This window comes from Gastrolobium bilobum, unplaced genomic scaffold (assembly GCF_033153095.1).
Source record: "Gastrolobium bilobum isolate Gb01-03AN ecotype WA unplaced genomic scaffold, APGP_CSIRO_Gbil_v1 utg1409, whole genome shotgun sequence".
In the NCBI taxonomy this organism is placed as follows: domain Eukaryota; kingdom Viridiplantae; phylum Streptophyta; class Magnoliopsida; order Fabales; family Fabaceae; genus Gastrolobium; species Gastrolobium bilobum.
In genome coordinates this window covers 282,633-298,272 of record NW_026898052.1, presented here as the reverse complement: position 1 = coordinate 298,272, position 15,640 = coordinate 282,633, and the positions used below count along the sequence as shown (strand labels likewise).

At 34.4% G+C, this 15,640-nt stretch overlaps 1 pseudogene; it reads left to right on the top strand.

Annotated features, from left to right (window-relative positions):
* The first annotated feature begins 615 nt into the window (after positions 1 to 615).
* Positions 616 to 3,809, top strand: LOC133312461 (indole-3-acetic acid-amido synthetase GH3.5-like; annotated as a pseudogene).
* Positions 3,810 to 15,640: the final 11,831 nt, after the last annotated feature.

The window sequence follows — 15,640 nt, the reverse complement described above, 5'->3', positions numbered from 1 at the left end:
ACAAGAAAAAATGGAAATAGAGTGTGGTGTTCCTGAAAATGCTACAATATACATTATCATTGGGGGTTTTATTAACCTCCAAAAAATAACTCCCACAAAAGACATTTTTTTTTTTGTAGTCGATAGGTTTTGCATTTGTTATGTTGCATGACAAATGCAAAGTTTACTACACATACATCGATATTTGTGTTGCACTTTTTTGTTTTTTTTTTTTATTTTAAACATAGTGGACCCCATACTTATTGTCTCTGCAACATGACAAGAGAATTTTCCTACAACATGATATTTTTTTTTCCGTAAAAGATTCATAAATTTTTGAGTAAAATAGGAAAACGAAAGTGATAAAGGGATGCATATCCGATTCCAATCTCTACTCTTATGTGTATTGACTTCATAGTCCCTACTCTTACGCCAACCCAGCTTGACATGTGCCTCTGTATATACCACTTTTTCATTCCTTTCACCTCACTTCCAGCAACACCATTTCCTCCTTTCTAAACAATCTCATATAGTCTTATTCTTTCTATCTGTGTTCACCTCTCTCTCTCTCTCTCACTCTCTCTCTCTATAAACCCATACCTGAGTTCTTTCTCTTTAACATCACAAAGCATCATGATGTCAGCGGCTCCTATACACTCAACCATAGACTATGATCTCTCAGAGAAGAACAAGAAACTTCTTGACTTCATAGAGGATGTTACTGCTAATGCTGATGAAGTCCAGAAGAACACCCTCGCTGAAATCCTCTCCCTCAATGCAAACGTTGAGTACTTGCAACGACATGATCTCAATGGCCACACAGACTGTGAGACCTTCAAGAAACTTGTGCCTGTCATAACCTACGAGGATGTCCAACCGGACATTAACCGCATCGCCAATGGTGACACTTCTCCAATCCTCACCTCAAAGCCCATCTCAGAGTTTCTTACTAGGTGCCCTTAATTTTAATGTCAAAACTCTTTTCTTTTTCTTTTTTATTTTTATTTTTATTGTTTGGATTTGGTCTAGGTGGAAAGATCTTTTTTTTTTTGTTATTTTGAGGATGAGCCTTCACTTGATTCCAGTTTGGAAAAGTTTCTTTTTGCAGCTCCACGGATTCTACTCTGGAACACAGTTTTTTTGCGAAAATACTAAACTGAGGTTAAGATTGATCCTGCTGACCTAAAGGTCATGGATTCTGATCTAAAAATAGTCTTTTTGTTGAAAATCAACACACACACAAAAACATAAATCCCTCGATATAAGCTACATCTAACTTTCTGTACTATATTCGTCATACCCAACAATTTTAACGAAAAATGCAACAATGACGTAGTATATAATTAACCCTCGTGACTTTGTACTCACAAATTTGGAAACCATATGTATAGAGATAGAGGTGGCAATATAGGTTGAGTCTGATAGGTGAACCAGCCAACCCGCCAAAACGGGGCGGGTTGAGTTGAGGTTTTCTACCCACCAACTCACTTTAACTCGCCCTGCTTAGAAGTGGGTCAAAATGGGTTCAACCCCGCCGCGGGGCAGTTTGACCCGTCGAGTTATAATTTTTTTATTTTTCTTTTGACAATTAGAGAGTATTTCATTTGTCATTAAATTTCGGTGATATCCAAAAAAAAATTATCTTAGTACTTCCTAGAAAAAATAAAAAATAACAATTTTATTTATAACAAATGTTATCTATATATGGAGACAAATGAGTTGTTAAAGAATGTTTGACAAATATTAGTATATATTTAAGATTAAGACCGAAAAAAATTAAGAAAGTGTAAAATAAAATAAAATAATATTAAAAAAATTCATAAAATATAATTTATTTTTGAATTTTAATTAATTTGTTTTAATTGGTGAGTTGACCCGCCAATCCACCATAAAATGAAGTGGATTTATTTTTTCAACCCATATTTAATGGCGGAATAATCCTCCCAGCCCCGTTTTTGGCAGGTTGGTGACAGACCAACCCAAATTGCCACCCGTGTTGATAGAGATTTACCATATATTTGTTATTTGATTTTATGTTGGATATATGGTTTGACTAAATTAATGGGTTGGTTTGTTTTTGGTCTTTGTAGCTCTGGGACATCTGGGGGAGAGAGAAAGTTGATGCCCGCAATTGAAGATGAATTTGCGGGAAGGTTTTTACTGTCTAGTCTTCTGATGCCTATAATGAGCCAGTTTGTTCCTGACCTAGAAAAAGGAAAATGAATGTACCTAATGTTTGTAAAGAGTGAATCCAAAACACCTTGTGGGGTTGTGGCTCGCCCAATTCTCACAAGCTTATACAAGAGGTCCTATTTAAGAGACAGACCCTATGACCCATACACAAACTACACAAGCCCAAATGAGACTGTCCTCTGTCCTGATTCATACCAAAGCATGTATTCCCAATTGCTTTGTGGTCTTTGCCAAAACAAAGAGGTGCTCCGTGTGGGGGCTACATTTGCCTCTGGCTTCATTCGTGCCATTCACTTCCTTGAGCAACATTGGACCCTCTTTTGCAATGATATTAAAACAGGAACCATCAATCCCTTAGTCACTGACACCTCAGTTAGAGAAGCTGTCATGAAGATCATCAAACCTGACCCTGAGCTTGCAGATTTTATCCAAGCCGAGTGTAGCATGAGTTCCTGGCAAGGTATCATAACGAGGTTGTGGCCAAACACAAAATATGTGGATGTTATTGTGACTGGGACAATGTCACAGTACATTCCAACGTTGGATTACTATTGCAATGGCCTCCCACTCGCGTGCACAATTTACGCTTCAAGTGAATGCTGCTTTGGTGTCAACCTTAACCCTCTTTGCAAACCCAGCGAAGTTTCTTACACCCTTATCCCCACCATGTGCTACTATGAATTCTTACCAGTTAACAGAAGCAATGAGGTCACTGGTTCTCTCAATGAGAAAGAGCATCAAGAATTGGTGGATCTTGTTGATGTCAAGCTTGGCCAAGAATATGAGCTTGTAATTACAACTTACGCCGGTGAGTTTCTGACTGATAATAAAATGTTATAGAGTAGGGTTATATTGACAATTTTTTTTTTTACAAACTACATTATGTCCGACCGGTAATACTCTACTCAAGAGTGTATTACCGATTAGACATAGTGTAGTTTGTAATTATAACTTTTCCCAATGTTATAATATGGTTTTAATAAACACAAAAAATTGGAGCTTGGAATCTTGGATTTACTAATGAATATGAGTACTGTGTGACAATTTCAGGACTTTATAGGTACAGAGTTGGTGATGTGTTAAGGGTGGCTGGATTCAAGAACAAGGCTCCTCAGTTCAACTTCGTTTGTAGAAAAAACGTAGTCCTGAGTATAGATTCTGACAAAACAGATGAAGTTGAGCTTCTGAATGCAATGAAGAATGCTAGGACACACTTGTTGTCCTTTGATGCAGATGTGGCTGAGTACACTAGCTATGCAGATTCAACAACAATCCCAGGGCACTATGTGTTGTACTGGGAGCTTACCCTCAATGGATCAACACCTGTTCCTCCATGTGTGTATGAGGATTGTTGCTTAACCATTAAGGAATCATTAAACAGTGTGTACCGCCAAGGCCGTGTCTCAGACAAATCAATAGGGCCACTTGAGATCAAGATTGTGGAAAAAGGTACCTTTGACAAGCTCATGGACTATGCCATTAGCTTAGGGGCTTCAATAAACCAATACAAGACCCCAAGATGTGTGAAATTTGCCCCTGTTGTGGAGCTTTTGAACTCAAGGGTAACATCAAACTATTTCAGTCCTAAATGTCCAAATTGGGCTCCAGGTCATAAGCAGTGGATCAATCAGAACTGAAGAATCTAATCGTGGACTATTATGTATGTCGATGGTAGCTTTGGACATCTTGGGAAAAGTTAATTATTGTATTTAGGTTATATTAATGTATTAGAAGATTATATTTATAATTTTTTTTTTACAAATTTTTATAAATTATATTATGTCTTACTGGTAAGTTATTTTTTAATAAAGTCTTATCAATAAGACATAGTATAGTTTGTAAGTTTGTAAAAAAAAAGTTTGTCAATATAACTCTTCTTAATTAATGTATGTTTAAAATTAAAACTTCTTTCGTCCCCTTCTCTTTCCAATTTTAAGTTGTTTTTTTATATTAGGCACTGTAAAATGCAACTCCCGTTTCAAAGAAAAAAAAAATTGTGTTTCTTTTTATCCAGTTGAATAGTTTTCGACTTTCCTTTTCCTTTTAAATTTTTTAACCTTTATAGCAACATCATTATAACATTCGGTTAGAAATGGCTTTCACAATTGTAGATTTATAGCTAGCAAATCATACATGCCGAATTGCCTGAAGAGGCATGGGGTTATTTCCTATTTCGAAAACGAGAAAGCCATCACTTCTGAAAAGCCTGCCAAGTTTTTTTGTTAGTGTAAAATATCATTGGTTTGGCGGGCTAAATTTTTTAGCTCATTTTCAAAGTTGGGGTGAAGCGTGTCAACCTATTTTTTGGCTGGCTTATGGCGGAACGGGATGGACAACCCACTTTGCCACCTCTACTTTTGAACTTTATCTTTCTATACTTCTCAAGAAAAAGCATGCCGACTTTCCCCACTATACATCTATTTAAGGTAATATTATTAAAACCGGTTTGATCATTAATCTGTCGAGATACTGAGTCACTAGTTCAATCAGTGAGTCACTAATTGAACCGCACAATTAGGTAATTATATGTAATTTTATAATTTATATTAAAAAATTATAAAGATACACAAATATCTTAAAAAAAAAATATTTCAAATATTTTAATATAAAAAATAATAAATCACACATTATCATTAAAGAATCAAACAAAAATATAATGATCGTGATACGAAGCTTCAAGTTTAGCAAACGACATCTCTAAGTATAAATCAAATCAAAATTTCATGCATAGTGCTTAATTGAAATAATATTGGTATTGTAGGTACATAATCTATTTAGTCAATAAGCAAAAAATAATCAAATATGTCTATTATGATTTTTTTTTTGAAAATTTTTTTTTTTAATTTTTTTTACTGGGTCGAGTTAGCGGTTTTTACGAAAACTGACTAAGTCACACCAGATCTGATGCATGGCTGGTTCGTTGCTTCAACCAGAACGGTTATATAATCGATTTACCAATTCTCGAGTCGACTTGGCCGGACCGATTCGATCCGATTTTACTAACATTGATTTTAAGGCCATCTAATCAATCAATCGCATTGAAATAATAAATTATTGAAAATAATATGCAAAATCAGCTCGTTTCCCTTTCTTTCTTTTTTTCGATAAACAGCCTGTTTCACTTTGCTTTGCCGGATGAAAATAGACTATTCAATAAGGGTTATGTTTATCTATTTTACATGAAATAAACAACTTTCCTACACACGCAAAAAGAGGTTGGGTTCCACCACTATTTTTTCTTTCTCCTCTCTCATCTATGGGTCCCACTTATATTTTTATTTCTACAACATGAGATAACTTTTTTCCTACAACATAAGAAAAATATATCTCATTCTATAAACAATTTTTGCAATTTTATCAAAGACCTGTCCGGTAATATTTGTGTCCATATTTCGACTTAGTGTGAGAGAGAAAAGGGATAATTAATAAAAAAATTAAACATATTTTTATTTATAAATCAAAATTAATACTAATTTATATTTAAAAAAATTTAAAAATATAAATAATTTTAGAGAAAATCATGTTTGGGACCAATCACACTCCGAAATGCAAAATAGAAACGGGAAAAGAAAATGAAGAATGTACATATAAATTTAAAGAATAATGCTTCTCATGTTGTAAGAAATAAAATTATCTAATACAATATTAAAAATATTAATCCCTTAAATTTATTTCGATTCATCTAATATGAACAACGTCCAATAATGTTTCATTATATTCTCCTCACTATACTCGTTACAAAGCATTCTATTTATAAGGGAATATAAATAAGCTTAAAAATCCTGAGTACTAGTAGTCATTCATAAGCTCAAGCTCAAACTAATAAACAAATAGAAATAAAATAAAATAAATCCAATGTCCGCAACAATACTAAGCCTCCGTGAATGTGCTCTGTATCGTTTTAAGCAAGCTGTACATCATGTGCTAGAAACTGAACGAAGATCCTAAAAATAATTTAATTTTTCAACTTAAAAAAATAAAAAAGAAACAAAGCTCTAATTGAGACTATGTACAATAACCAACTTTTTATCCCTCCCTAAATGTGCATTCATTATTATCTTCCTATGTAATTGGAAAAAGCCTATATTTTATGAAAGCATTTGGATAATCTGTATTGTTGTTTTAATTGGTTATGCTTGTATTTTTATTAAGAAATATCCATAATGCAGTAATTTTTCATCTGACATTTTTGCTCTGTATCATCTCAAAGTGTATAAAATCTTGAAAATGATGATCATATTCACTCTCAATTTTTTACCAGCATGTTATGGTTGTTGATTCGCGAGATCCACTTTTAACATTGATTCACAAATTTTTTATACCTCCCTGGAAAGGTTAGACTCAGGAGAGATGATGAAATATGTCAATTTTACATAATTTAGTTAATATTATTATTTTATTTTTATGCATTTAGTTAATATTATTCTTTTATCTTTATGCACTCTAATTTCCTTTATGAGGATTTGATTAAAAAATTGAAATTATGCAAACTATTAAGATAAAAAATATAATCCAGCCATTTTTTGTTGAATATAAAGATAACATTCTTCTTTCACTTATAGCATTTATTACCATTCACTTTTTTCATATTATTATAAGTAATATAATTATATTTTTTTAATGTGTGAACTGTATATCCGGTTGACCCCAGTTGAACCAATAACCTAATACCTCGACCGAGTCGATGACTGGTCCGAGTCTTAAAACTTTGTGATGGCTGGGAACGAGTCCAATTTTCTCTGTCTTTTGATCTTTATTGTGCAAATTTCAGAAATTACATATCGATTTAAGCTTCTTAATAAACTCTTAACCAGTATAATGCGAAAAAATACATTGATTGGTAGTGCGCGTTAAGTTGCGCACATGTGGGAGGCGTGTTGACTGCTAGATTGTCCATTGAAGTCTACTTTCGTGAAGCATGGATGATCTTGGAATGCATCTACTACTTACGTGACATTTTCATCCTCAACAATCTTCACATGAACCCAACTCTCTTTTCCCGAGGCGCATCTAGTAGTCAACTGAGATAGAGATTGACCCCGTTGTAATCTCAACTTCTTATATATTGTCTTCTTCTCATCATCATAATTGCATTAGTGGCTCATGCAAAACATTTTTGTATCTCCTTCAAAAACTTGACCATCGAGTCCAAAATATCTCTTCCCATTAGAGTATACAATGGTGATTAAATCATTATTGTCACTCATTTTGTAAAAATTAAAACAAAAAGACAAGAGAAAGAAATAACACTGACAATCGACTCTAGAGAAATCTGAAGAATTTTATAAAGCGGGCATACAAATGCATGATATGTGGGAAATTGGGGGAGGGGGTTATATCACTAAACTCGTTGGAAGTACTAGCTAGCAATTATAATACATGTGGCTGACACACCCATACTCGTTGTCAAGGGAAGCGAGTACTTTTCTAACACTTCATACCGTACTCACTGCACAGGATAGCGACATGTCCCACTTTTACTCAGAGCAGACTGACACTGCACATTGTACTCGTTCTAAGGCATAGCGAGTTTGTGGTTGATTTTCACGTGTCCCACTTTAACTCAAAGCAGACTAACACTTTGACCACTTAACTCTATAGCTTGCAGTGAGTTAGGTGGCCTAAAAATATGTGACACGTGGCCACATGGAATTCACTTTGTGTTATAGTAAATTTGAACGCGTCACGGTTTAAAAAAATATTTTCATCATGCGAAAATTAAATAAATAATTTTTAAATATGTGGCAGTACGATCATGTCCCACTAATGTTAGCAAGAGTAGTTAATTACTAAACTTTAATTAATGAATTTAACTACTAAACTGCGTGGAAGTGCGTATTAAAGTCTATGCATCTCCATTTCTAACGATTTGACAGGAAAAAGATGAAAAATATACGAGATTATTTATAGTGGACCGGGACCACCATTTTTTTGGTGGTCCCTTAGTGTAAATGAAGGGATAAAATTGGAAAAGAGAAAAATTTACAAAGGCAAAATGGGAAAGAAAAAATTGATGATGTGAGAGGGAGTACCAGATCATTCGGTGGTCCTGGACCTTAAAAAATATTTCCAAAATATACAATGTTGCACCTTGGAAAAGGATGTGTTAAAATTATATTATTTTTACAATGAAGAGGTAAATGTATATTATTCTTTAAATTTTAGGTTATTAAAGTTGTAATATATTTTAAATTAAATAGATTTATTTTAAAATAATATACGATGAAGATAAAATAAAGCAAAAAAACTACTCTTATGCACTATAAGAGTAGTTTTATCCATTGTTGTAAAACCCGGCCCGACCCGGCCGGGTCGACCCGGGACCCGGTGAACCAGTCAGCAGACCGGTTTGGATCAAGCATTGAACCGGTCATGCATCGACCCGGTCAAACCCGGACAAAATCGGCCAAACTCAGTGACCCGGTCGGGTCATGCATTTTTTTTTAAATAATTTGTTTCATCTTTTGTCCTTTGCGTCCATCGTATTAGGATTTGGTTACGTCGGCGGCGTTTTCACCTTTACTGCTATTGGGTGGGAATCAAATTTTATCGTTCCCCGCAGATGGCGCCCTGTTACGATATGATAGATCGATATGTCCAATCAGAGATTGGTATGTTAATATAGGATATGTTAGTGTTACGATCTGATAGATCGATATGTCCAATCAGAGATTGATATGTTAATATAGGTTCTGTTTGCCCTCTCTCAGGTACCTATAGGAGAGGTACCCTAAAGATCAGCGGATCACTGTACACAATATTATAAACGACATAGTCAAGGCGTGAGGTGTGTGAATTGTGACAAGCTAAGAGAGGGAGTTTAGAGTCAGTGTACCTTATTGGTTTAACCCCTTATTTATAGATGGGTTACCTGGAAGGAGTTGACTTTTGGGCCTCTTAGGAGTATTGGGGGTCTAATTGTTGATCCATTGCTGCCGTGGTAGGATTAGTATAATTAAGGAATATTTCCTTGATTCCCTCGTAGTCGTTAGCCTTATTTGGGCCTTCTAGAATGTGGGCCTTTGTGATGTCCATAACAATATAAGATTTGATTAAATTTTAATACTATCCTGCGTTTGATATGGTATTGTATAAGATAATATATTGTATAAAATAATATCATCCAGTATTTGATAATGCATTGTACAATACTAGATAGGATAAAAATAAATATATTTGACAAATATACCTTTTAATAAAGAATTTATATAATTCTTTCAAATATGTCCTATGATATTAAATTTTATAGAAATTTATTGATTAGTGTGTCCAAAAAATATATTAATTTTTATGAAATTAAAATATCCAATATTTTGAAAATTTATATTTTGAAATTTTTTTTTTTATTTTAATATTGTTGGGCAAGTGGCTTCTTACACAGGATGTGGAAGAACACCTAGAGGGGGGTGAATAAGTGTTTTTAAATTTTTCAAAAAAATTTCTTAGTAGATCCTTAAATCTGTAAAGTCTAGACAAAGTTGAACTAACAAGTTCAATCACCACACCAACTCAACAAGATTGAATGTTATCAATTTATTTTGTAAGTTCAGTCCAGATAACAATCACACAGCTATAACAATTTTACTAATTTTACCTTGGGTCCCTCTGTGCCCAAAATGATTTCTATATGATGTATATCAATAGAAAATGTACCTGACCTTTTACTTTACAGAGCAAACGCAACAACAAGCTTTCTTACAAAAAATAAAAAATGATTAATTTTCAAATACCAGAAAATAGTTTAAGTGCTACGACAATTATATCAGAACCAGTAAGGTGCTACAACACTCTAAAATTAAAACAGAAAGCTGCTACAACACTTTCAAACAAGAATCAGTGTAATTAATTGTCAGTCTCTAAACAGAATATTCAAAAATTAAACCAGAGAAACAAGAGACACGCTATATATCCTGGTTCACACCCACTAAGCCTAAGTAGGGTGCTACGTCCAGACTGAAGTAGCTGCAGATATTTTATTTATCACAAGTGTACATATTTTACAAACACGCGTCACACCAACAATCAAACAAAAATATCAAAAACATTCCTAGTGCCTACACTGCTCCAAGCTCCAAGAATCCTCTCAAGTCGAACCTACGAAGTTCACCAACTCCTTTCACACAAGACCTCCACTCTCCCTAGTGGATTCTTGAGGCTCCAGGCTTTGAGACACACTCTCAAGCCAAGCACAAGGTCACCAACCCACACGGTTGCACCCATACATCTAGGACAGATTTATAGCACAAAACTACTCCACTTTAACAACCAATACAAAAATTTTCATAACTGTAACAAGTGAAATAATCCAAAAATACAGTGTCCTATCACACCAAATATATCAAGGTTATATCAAACTAAGCTCCATAATTTTATGCCATATGCAGAAAATTAAATCAATGAAATATTTGTAACAGCCTGTTACGTACCAGTGATGTTATCATTACATATGGTATTAAGCACAGTTACAATCACAGTAATTGAGTTAATTAAATTACGGGTAAACTTTTTCTTTTATTAAATCCTTCACTTTAAACATTAACCATTTCCGTAATCAATTAAAAACAACAATGTAATCGTAAAAGCAAAACTCACGGAAGCGTAAAAATCCTTAATTATAAACTCTCCAAGCCATACCATCACTTTAGGTTGCAAAATGACACTTTTTCAAATTTTTGCACAGTGGGAATCGATTCCCAACCTCAAGGAATCGATTCCCAGCAGCTACAGTAACACACAGAACCTAAAATTTGACTCCCCTATTTTGAGGAATCGATTCCCTCCCAAAAGGAATCGATTCCTTGAAACAGAGCACGCAGAATTAAGCCACTGTGATGTTGGGAATCGATTCCTTTCAAGAGGGAATCGATTCCTTAACTGCAGAATTGTATTTTGACAACTTTTAATGCACTAAATGGGTGATGTAACTTACTCCTAACACCTTAATACTTAATATACATCTTACACTAGTACTAATGTAGGCTCTAGGCCCTTCCATCATGCATATTCATTAATCAATGCATCATTTACAATATTCTCAATATCATAGCCATTTTACACCTCAAATAGTCTATTTACAACAAAAGTTTTCCAACGCCTCAAATACAACATAGGTGGCCATGGACAAGTCCCAAGCTCACTCAAAATACCAATATACACAATAGGCATGAAATCTAAACCAAATACAAAAGACTTAGAATATAACCATGAACACCACAAAAGCATGGAAACCTCAACATGCAATATGTTCATGATCTAAGTCCAAAATACTAAATGTAATGCTATGTGCATCAAATATACTCCTCCAAATTTCCATGCTCTCCATATGCACATCATCCTCAACTCATCCACTAAGCGGGCCTCTTGCCCGAAGCTCCTCCGTGCTCACTATATCCTGAAATGATGTCCCCAAACGCGGGGTGAGATATACAAATATATCTCAGTAAACCAAGTGTACTAGAGGATCACTCCACCCCATGGCTCACTCAATGTGCAACAAATAAGTAAAATGCATAACATACAAAATCACAACAACTGGGCACAAATCCAAGAACATCCATATACGGATTCCGTTCAAGGACCCCATCATATAATTCCCGGGAAGCTTCCTGGTGCCTCTTCCATGGATGAGACGACCCCATGGCAAAACCCAACTGGAACTCCTCATGAGCCCTATCCAGCGGAAGTCCCACGTTTGGATCATCCTGGTACCGCTCCCAGAGTCGGCCCCACGGCAAAACCCGACCGGAATCCCCAAAGGATATCACTAGCGGAAGTCTAAACCAACACACATCTACTGGCCAGAGATCACAAATATAACACACAACATGCTCCAAGCATGTCATACAATCAAGCAATAATGCATGAATATACATATTCACACAATGTCAAAAGCACAAAATCCAATCACAACCTTCCACTAGGTGTGGTGGAACACACGAGGGACTAAACCCAAGTTCCAAAGGTTTATCTCAATCCAAGAGCAATGCTCCACACGTAAGCTCCAAGCTTAGTCCGTTTCTATCGCGTCAGTGAGAGGCAACCTATATGATCAACACAATGACCATCAAACATATGCAAACAATTCATCATTTTCACAAAATTTAAAACCAATTTATAGCCACTTAGGCCTAATGGCCCTTTCCCATTTGATTCAATTATCTTACTACATGACTCATCAAAGTAATTCACCAACCCATCAATTATACACTAAATCATCATCCATTACCTAAACCATATTTTCACATCATTTTTTTCTCCCAAACACCTACGGTTCAAATTCTTCAAGGAAGCACCCCACAAGGTTTTCAATCCAATTCAACACTTACACATGTCATAAAATCCTATTATTAACCTATACCAATGGTCCATAATTCAATTGTTCAATTATATCACATACCAATTTCATAAAGTCTTGAAAACTCATCACAAAATTGCCTAAGTTAAAATTCCCACATCACCATAAATTTTATTGCATCAATCATCATCATTTATCATTCTAAGCATTTAATTCCAAAGGAGACATACCATTTAATGCTCCTAACTACCACAACTCAACTTACAACTTCAAAACCCTCATCAACATTATGATCTCATTGAAAACAAAGTGAGAGTGAGAAATCTTACCACCAATAGCTTCCTAGGACCCAAAGGAATGATCTCCAAGCAATGAATCAACCCAAAAGTCACCAAAAATTCCCCAAAATCCCCAAATTTCCGTGGCTATTTTAGGGCATTATCTCCCTCCACAATGCTCCCCACAAGATGCACTCTACATGGAAGTCACTCACAAGAGTGTGGGGAACAACTTTGTAGTTAAGAGTTTTTCCTAAAAGTGGCTAGAAATCAAGGTTGTAGAGCAAAAAGCTCTCTTGCCCTTAAATGGAGGAAGGTCACGATGGAGAAGAAGAGAGTATGAGAGAGAAGATCAGATTTTTAAATGAAATAGGTTCACTTAAGTCACTTAAACCCATAGGTAGGTCCCACATGCGAATTAACTTTAATGAATCACCTAATTTAAACCACAAATTCATAACCTACGTATTTTTCTCGTTCGCGTCATATTTTTGTTTCCTAAAAATACTGATCAAAATTTCACACTTATTGGTACAATTATACCGTAGTATTTTACACCGGAAAAATTACTATTCATCAAAATTTTCGAAACTTGCCTATCCACTCGATTTTTCGTCCTGAATCTATTTCCGACCTTATTTTTATCATTTGAGACCTTCTACTCAATTTTCATGCCTAGGGATACGTGTTTGGTAAATTATCATTTTACCTTCTTTACATATTTCAGCCCAAATTTCATGATTTTCACTAATCCTACCCTTTTAATCAACATTATTGTAATCACTCAATTTTGTCCGCACAAATATATATATATATAAAATAATAACATAAATAAGAATAAATAAAATGTGTACCCTTTATTTTGAAAAAATATTGTTATTATTATATAAAAATAGAGATAAAAAAGAAGAAGAAAAAACGGAAATAATAGAGAGAAAAAAAAGAGCCAATTCAAATGCAACTCAACTCAGCCCATGACCCATCTCCATGATGCAACTCATGACCCAATTCAGCATCGTTACTTTGTTTAAAAAAATCTAGCCTCTTTCTCTTCGTCCTTTTGAAGCTACGCCTTACAACAGGTGGTCTCATCTCTTTAAAGCTGCAGCGCCTCACATTTCTCCAACCTATTTCGCACACGCAGGAGCTTCAGATAACGTCATTTAGTGAAGAGCCGCACTGCAAAACCTGCCATCTACATTTACCGCCTCATCAACTTAGCCGTTTGAGTAAAGCAGAGGCGTAGCAAACCCTCATATGAAGAAACCTCCCAAGATCTCTCCCTATAAATACCAAGGAGGCTCCGAAAGAAAAAGGGGGAGAGGTTGGGAAGCCATTTTTACAGAGAGAGCTTGTGCACTGTAAAAAAAAATGTTCTTTATATTTTAGAACAGTGTAATAAGACGATAAAAAAAACAAAAACAAATTGGGAAAATCATTGCTGAATTCTTATTTGAGTCAGCAATAGAGAGGTTTTTTTTTCAGAAAAAAAGAGGCCTGAAGAAATTATGGTTGATTGATGTAAGGTTGATACCAGATTGTTGTTTCTCACCCTTCATTACACATGTATCAGCATTTTTTCTTTTTAAATAATGTAATCTCACTGTTGAAAGTTTTATGAGATTGTTTAATGAGAGGCTTGCCTTCTTTTCTTTCCTACGGTCTCAACTCATTTAATTTAATTTTTGCATTGTAATATTTCTTTCTTTTTTATAAACGCTGAATATCTATCCAAACAAATGGTTAAATCCTTTATTAGCATGATGTCTGAATGGTTATAATTTGATGTATTCTCACTGTTTGATGGAAGGTGCAAATGAACTGATACTAAGTCAGTGTAAATAGTGGATGTGATTTCTTTTCTTTTGTAATATATCCTTGATTATGTATAGACTTAATCATGAAATGGAATACCGCTGGTATGTCGATTTTCTTAGTGTTAGCATCTTTAATAGAAAGGCCATGTGAACCTAGTTTATTTTGAAGATTAGCTAGCACTTCCTTAAGGACCTGCAATGATGTATAGCGCAGGATTTTATGTCTTCTCCTTAAGAGGTTCAGCAATGGTATTTCACATATGGGTTCATAATTTGTGTATTTATATTTCTCTCTCTATATCACTTTCAAAACCACACACCTGCACTTCTAAATCAAGCCTTATAGGAAATATCTTAACAATTCATTTTTTTATATATCTTTATATTTATAAAGAAAGATTCAAAAGGTAAAAATACATCCTCTTGCTATGTAGTCGAAGGTTAGGTAATAAAAAATGTAAATAAATTAAATAACAAAAAAGTACTTTAGCATATAGTGTTAGAATGTCTTTGATCAAATTTCTTTTATAAAAAAACACATAAGCAAAGAAGTTCTAAAAGGGATGAGTTTAACCGTGACGGTTTGCTAATTCCTTATGTCGACATGAGGTCATTTTGGTAGTGACAACCCGATGATCTTAAATTTTTGAGTGAGGACTCGTTTATGTAATTTTCGATATCGTACAAAGAGTAAAACTACCAAGAATTAAATGTATTACGAATAAATGGGAGTCAGCTAAGCCGTGACGGCTTGTTATCCTCACACATTTTGTTTTGACTCATTTTTGCCGTGACGGCTTGGTGATTCAAAATTAAATCAAATTTATCATAAAATTTACGATAACAAAAAATAATAATATGAATATTATTATTATTATTCTTTTTTAAAAGAAAGGATTAGCTGAGTTGAGACAGCTTGTTAATCCTGCAATTATCATTTCGGATTATTTTAGCTGCGACAGTTTGATATTCCGAAACCATCAAATCCAAAACTTTCAAATTATTTTCTTTAAAACTACTTTCAAAATTAAAATCAATAAACACACAAATATTTTTTACAGAATGACGTAGCTTTGAGT